The sequence below is a fragment of the Orycteropus afer genome, unplaced genomic scaffold, assembly GCF_000298275.1.
Source record: "Orycteropus afer afer isolate SDZICR_OR568_19922 unplaced genomic scaffold, OryAfe1.0 scaffold00062, whole genome shotgun sequence".
Classification (NCBI taxonomy): Eukaryota; Metazoa; Chordata; class Mammalia; order Tubulidentata; family Orycteropodidae; genus Orycteropus; species Orycteropus afer.
Genome location: NW_006921649.1, coordinates 8,282,150 through 8,289,813, shown reverse-complemented (window position 1 = coordinate 8,289,813; position 7,664 = coordinate 8,282,150).

Here is a 7,664-nt window from a genome sequence, read left to right as displayed (position 1 = left end):
AGCATAGTGCCTAAGGCACTTGACTGCTAACCAGAAGGCTGGCAGTTCAAACCCACCAGTCACTCCTCGGAAGGAAGGTTGGGCAATCCTACTTCCGTAGCGATACTGACTCGGAAACCCAAGGAGGGGTCGCTATGAGTAGGGGTCGACTCGATGGCAAATAACAACAACAACAACTGTCATATAGGAGCTCTGGTAGCATAGAGCCTAAGGCACTTGACTGCTAACCAGAAGGCTGGCGGTTCAAACCCACCAGCCACTCCTTGGAAGAAAGGTTGGGCAATCTACTTCCATAGTGATACTGCCTTGGCAACCCAAGGAAGGGCCGCTATGAGTCGGGTCCAACTTTATGGCACAACAACAACAGCAGCACTGTCATATAAAAAACACAGTGTTATGATTTTCTATCTGATTTCTAAGTGGTCAAACATGCATCCCTGTACTATTTTGTTACCTGATTTGAGACCAAATCAAACAGAGGGAAAAGGTGAACACACTGAATTTTGTTTCTAAGAAATTTAGCATGAAGAAATTGTTCAGTTATTGTAAGCTAAAGGAACTCTGGTGCCACAGTGGATAAGGCATTTAGCTGCGAATCATCAGAAGGTCAGTGGTTCAAACCCACCAGGTGCTCCACAGAAGAAAGATGGGGCAATCTACTTCCATAAAGATTTACAGCCTCAGAAACCCAATGGGGGTTACTATGAGTCGAAATCCACTGTATGGCAGTATAAGTTTTTCAAGCTTCCTTAAATGCTGAGTCTCATAATTATTATGCGTATAATCACGATAAAGAGAACAATGAAAGAAATCAAGAAACTTTATAGTAAGATGACTGCTAATTAAAATGTAAAAAGGCAGCTTTGAATAACGTTGATATGCTAAGGCAAGGAATATCATGTCCATGATTCTTCATAACTGTTAACTTCCTAAACACATTACATTTTCATTATTGAAAACAGGCTCACTAGTACTTTCCTAGCTATTCATGAGAGTGTACAAAATAGAAACAATGTTCACAAGAATTCAAAGACATTGTTCTCCTTCTAGATTTTCAAGCAAGGACAAACATTATACATATAAGTGTAGTGCCTAAGGCATTTAACTGCTAACCAGAAGGTTGGCAGTTCAAACCCACCAGCCACTCCTTGGAAGGAAGGTTGGACAATCTACTTCCCTAGTGATACTGCCTCGGAAACCCAAGGAGGGGTCGTGGTGAGTCAGGACTGACTCCACGGCAGTGAGTTTGGTTTGGTTAGTTTGTCAACTCAATCTCATTCACCATCCTTTGTAGCCTGATTCCAGCCTCTTAGGCCAGACTCAAACTCAGCATTGCCTTCAAAGAGCATCAGCCCATTAATGAAGTGTTTCTCCATGTCTCCAATTATTGTAGGCATTTATTCAACAAATTATTTCTTGAATGCCTTCTGTTCTATGCTCAGTTCCTGGCACTTCATATACATTAGAGGACAAAATGGACAAAAATGCTCATCCTTTATGGAGCTTACATTCAAGTGGGGGAAGACAAACAACAAATAAAAGTACAATGTTTACATATTTTAGAGAGCAGAAATGGGAAAAAAAGAAAAAGAAACCACCAAAACAGGATAAGAGAGCTTGGAATTAGAGGAGAAATTTAAGGATGGTGTGTTGGGGTGCCTGCAGTGACTTCTGAGCAAAGCTATGCAGAGGAAGAGGAAATTAGCCACGCAATTATTTAGGGAAGAATGTTCTAGGCAGATGGAAAGCCCTACAATGGAAGGAGGCTCATGAAGTGAACAAGATGGAGTTTAGGTCAGAGGAGAAAATAGGGGAGAATGAGCTGATCAGGCCATTGTGAGATTGCTGGCTTTTATTCTAGGTGAAATCAGGGAGTCACTGCAAAATCTGGAATACAAGATATGATACATTTTTTAAGACAATCATTTTGGCTGTCAGACTTACATCTTTGGAAACTCTCTGGGGGTCACTATGAGTCAGAATCAACTCGATGGCTGTGGGTATTGAATAGTTTGGAGGAGAGTAAAGTTGGAAGCAGGGAGATCAGATGAGATGATGGCTCTGATCACATAGAAGCTATGAGAAATAGCCAAATTTTGCACATATTTTGAAGGCAAAGCCAACATGATTTTCTGACAACCCAACTGTGCGATGTGTGAAAAACAGGAGTTGAAAATGCCCGAGCAACTAGTAGAACAGAGTAGCCATCAGCTAAGGCAGGGAAAACTGAGAGGAAAGAATGTTTTGGAAAGAACATCAGTTCAGTTTTTGACATGAAAGATGTCAATAAACAGTTGGATACATGAGTAGGGAGAGGTCTGGGGAGATATAATTTGGGAGTTACCAGCATAAATTCCTGAGACTTTGTATCACCCATAGGAATGCAATAATCAAAGAGAAGAAGACCAACAAATAAACTCTGTTAAGATGGAAAAGGAAAACCAAGAGCATGTGTTATCCTGGAATCAAATAAACAAACTGTATTGAGGAAGTGTGAGTAACCAATAGTGCCAAACGTTGCTAAGCCAAATAAATTGAAAATTGACCACTGAATTTGAATTCACATACTGCTAATCTCAACAGCAGTTTTGGTGGATAGGTAAGTATGGGAGAAAGATGAAAGACAGGAGTGGAACTGAGAGGACAGGAACAGGAGACAGCAAGTACAGGTCTGTTGCAAAGGACAGCAGATAAATGGGGCAGTAGCTGATGGGGAAGTGGGGTCAAGTTTTATTTTTAAGACAGAAAAAAATAACAGCATGACTGAATGTTACAGGATAGATCCAGAAGAGAGAAAAGTTGATGATAATAGAAGACACTGGAGAACTGCTAGAATGTTATCTTTGGAAAAAGGAGCAGGATCTAATGTACAAACCAGCTTTAGACAAGAGTGAGGATTTATCATCTAAAAGTAATGGACAGCAAAGCATATGTATCACGTACAGACAGTACAGACACTTAAAGTAAGTAGATGTTGAGGTAGGAGCCTGTGTAAGGTCTCTGCTGAATGCTTCAATTTATCAGCGAAGCAAGGTCTTCAACTGAGAATGAGGATGAGAGAAGAAAAGCTATCCTATGTGTGGTAGTTAAGATTATGTGTTAACTTGGCTGGCCCTGGTTTTGAGTTGCTGGGCAGCTGGATGTAGTTATTCCCCATGGAGACTGGTAATCAACCCCATGGTGGAATCCACTGGAACAGTTGAGTAGCTGCCTTAGGGATGTGGTCTGCTTCCGGTATATAAGGAGAATAATTAAAAAAGGTCTCTGCAGCTTTTTGGTATGCTTGGACCCTGCATCTAACAGTCTTCATTTAACAGCCTGCCATGTTTCCTGCTGATCTTGGACTGTCTCTGAAATTGAACTAGCGTCTTGCCATGTTTTTGGTAATATTGGGACTGTTCCATTTTATTTGTTGACCTAGGGCTTGTTAGCCTCAGCAGCTAGCAGCTGCCTGAGTGAAGAGACACCTCTAGCTCCAGTGGGCCAAAATCAAGAGGCAGAGCTGAAGCCCAAGGTCAAGGGGCTTTCACCCAGCCCCTAGAGCTCAGCACTTTGAACTTGGACTTCTAGCCTGCAAAACTGTAAGAGAATAAACTCCTGTTTGTTAAGACCACCCATTTGTGGTATATTTGCATCAGAGTGGCACTAGGTAACCAAAACAGTATGTTATTCAGGGCTGGTAGTTACTGCTCTAAAATGTAGACCTTTCCAAACCTGTTGCAATGTTAATAATAACTAATATTCGTTGAAGATTTACTATTTGTCAGGCTGTTGTTAGGTACCACTGAGTCAGTTCCAACTCATACTGACCCTATGTACAACAGAATGGAATACTGTTCAGTCCTGTGCCATCCTCACAGTTATTGCTATGTTGGAGCTCCGTGTTGCAGCCACTGTGTCCATCTCACTGAGAGTCTTCCTCTTCTTCACTGACCCTCTACTTTACCAAGCATTGAATTCCTTCTCCAGGGACTGGTCCCTCTTGATAACATGTCTAAAGTATTAAAAATGAAGTCTAAATATCCTCGCTTCTGAGGAGTATTCCAGCTGTACTTCTTCCAAAACACATTTGTTTGTTCTTCTGGCAGTCCATAGTGTATTCAGTATTCTTCACCAACACCATAGTTCAAAGGTATCAATTCTTCCTTCATCTTCCTTATTCACTGTCCAGCTTTTGCATGCACATGAGGTAACTATAATACTATAGCACACCTTAGCTCAAAGTGGTATCTTTGCTTTCAAGCAGTTTAAAGAGGTCTTTTTCCAGATTTGCCCAGTACATCATTTGATATCCTGACTGATGTTCCCACTGACATGATTGTGTATCTAAGTAAACTGAAACCTCTGACAACTTCACTTGCCAGACAGTCTTCAAATGGATTAGTTTAATTGTCTTGATGAGCCTGAGTTAAGTATTATTTCCATTTACCAACCAAAAAAATGAAGCTGGTCTCAAAACATGTCAGCCAGAAATGTTCAAAGAAGTTAAACAAAGGTAATTACCATTCATTCAAAAGATTTGCTGGGATTCCTGTTATGTGTCAGGCACTGTGCTAGTGTGAGGACAAAATGGTGACACTAAAACTAAGTGGAAAGTGGAAAGACATTATATCAAATAATTGAACATAAAGTTAGAAGTGTGATAAGTACAGGGAGAGATGTATGGTGCTAACTGAGCATATAAAATGGGCAGAAAGAGGGAGGGAAAAGGGAGAGGGAACAGTACGGACAAGAAAGACTTCCATAAGGAAGGAACAGATGAGTCAGAGTTAAGTCAAGGTCCCTGGGTGGTGCAAACAGTTACTGCGCTCAACTGCTAACTAAAAGGTTGGAGGCATGAGTCCAAAATCCTGGTGATCTACTTCTGAAAAATCAGCCATTGAAAATCCTATGGCATTGTGTTAAGAACTATCTATATAGGAGCCTGGTGGAACCCCTAAGACTATGGCCCCTAGCTGCCCTTCAGGTTTGGAATTGAACCCGCTCCTGTGGCTTCCAGCGAAACAAAAGATAGGCGTATTAGCTGAACATTTACACTGGATAGATATACTCCTTGGAGAGATCAATCATGGGAGAATAGAAGGGCTGTGCATGCACAGGGAGACAGCTCAGGGGGCAGGAGTGTATGGGAGGGAAGGACACGGAGAAGAGGTGGCTATGGGGAGGAAGTAGGAGGAGAGTGGTTGCATTGTGGAAGACAACAATGTCATGAGACAAAGTGTATGTGAACAGTTAAAAAGCTGTATGGAAGATGAATTTGCTTTGTAAACTTTTACCCAAAACACAATAAAATTAAAAAAACAAAAAAGAACAATCTATAGGATCCAATTGACAACATCAACTTAAAAGATTCTAGATAGGAAACTTGGGTGCCAGTAAGTTTATGTTAATGGGGCAGGAACAATTTGAAAAAGGAAAGTGAAAATGGCTGCACAACTTGAAGAATGTAATCAATGTCACTGAATTGTACATGTAGAACTCATTGAACTGGTGTATGTTCTGCTGTGTATTATCTCAACAATGACAACAAAATTTAGAATAAATTATTAAAAGAATAAGAACACAAGGATGTCAGAGAAGTATCACTTGAAAACGTCAACACTTTCAAATTTCAAGTGCAAACTTGAAGAAGATTGTAGGCGATCTATTAAAAAGTTAAAATAATAAGACTACACTGAAAACTGCTTTCTTCAGAAAAGTATCAATGGCATGGTCAGAGACAAAAAACAGTTAAAAAGCTGATAAAATTATATACCAGTTCTGCTTGTGTTTTCTTTAATGTTCAGATAAGTCATATGGATATGTTAACTTTTAATTTTTTGAAAAGATCTTTTTTTAAAAAATAGTTTTTAATAGAACTAATTTTATGTCCACCAATACATTAAAACTAATTTTTTATTGACAATCAATAAATAAAATCTTCCTGCAAAAAAATTACAAAGAATAAAAACCTATAGAGTAGGATTTTACTCTGACACACAGGGGGTGGCCATGAGTTGGACTTGCAGGCAAGTGATTCAAATAACTACTACAGCTATTATGTGTCAGGCATTGTGCTTGGTGCTTTGCATACATCATCTTATTTAATGTTCTCAACAATCTCAAGAGGTAGTAGGTATTTCCATCATTTTACACATGTGCAAACTGAGACACAGAAATGTTAAGTTACTTGCTCAGGGTTCCCTGCTAGTAAGTGACTAAGTCAGATGGGAACCAGAGAATCTAGCTTGGTACATCTAACCACTGTGTACTGCCTCTCAGAAACATACCATTCACACACAATCCAGACAGAGGGAACTCTGAGAGTCAGACTGCCTCAGTTCTTACCTCCTCTACTATTTACTGGGTACATGATCCTGGACAAATTAACATCTTGTTTTCTCATCTAGAAAACAAGGACAATGACATCTACCTAATATGGCTGTTAGAGGATTAACTTAAAAAGGAACAAAAACCAATTAGGGCAGAATGTGAAAATACAACGGTCTAGCGCAGCGCTGTCCAACAGAAATAAAGCGCAAGCTACATATGTGATTTAAAAAATTTTAGTAGACACGTTAAAAATTAGGAAAAATTAATTTTAATAATATTGTGTTTAACTCAATGCATCATCATTTAAACATGTAATCATAAAAACTATTAATGGCATGTGACCTTTTTTTGGGATTAAGTCCACGAGATCCAGTGTGTATTTTATATTTACATTGCTTCTCAATACAGATGGTCATAGTACCGGACAGCGCAGATCTAGCGTTTATTGTCATTGAGGACCAGCAGACGACCTGACCTTGAATATTTTTCCGGAATATCAAGACTAGCTCGGAACCTGGAACATAACAACTCAGGGTTGCGCTGGAGAGGCTGTTCTTGCTGAAGCCCACGCCCCAGGTCTCCTAAGGCCCCGCTCTTGCTGCTCGAAAACCCCTCCCTACGTCGCTCCCCACAACTCCTCTCCACACCCATATCCCACCAGGCCCATCGCCTCTACTTTTCTCTTCTCACCTGTTCCTTGATGTTCAGCCGGCGGCTCGCGATAAGAGCTCAAGGAATCCAGATTCTTGTCCCTAACTCTTATAACACACAGACACCTACACATTCACTGCGTCTCCAGTAGCGCCAGGCTTTTTTGAATGCAGCTGCCGCGATACTCTGACTTCTCACGAGAATTTCCGCCCAAGTCGCGCGTATGGGAAAAACCCGGAGAAACGTCCGACACAGCGCCCCACCTATAGAGACTGCGTTGGGCCAGGTGGCAAGTCGTGGGTTTAGCGCAGGCGCAGCTTTAGTTCCCTGGCTGGTCAAGTTTGCTCGCATTTGGTTACCTGCAGCGTTTCTAAGTGTCTGCTGTTAATTGGTGCGTAATTTTTACGACATTGTCTTCTGGAGGGACAGTGTCGCTGCAGAACTAGGCTGTAGTCGGTCAGTGCTGGCCTCTTCAGCCCTATAAGCGGATTGGCCAGTGTGGTCTTAGAGGACTCTTCGCTCTGTTTCACTGTTCCAAGAATAAGAAACAGCTTAGGAGTGCCTAAGAGATCTTACAATAGAATGTATACGTTATCATGACGTTGACATTTGAGCCTTCACTATGAATCAATGTAGTGCCAATATTTATATGGATTATTTCGTTTAAGCCCGCAAATAATATGATGAGGTAGGTATTATCA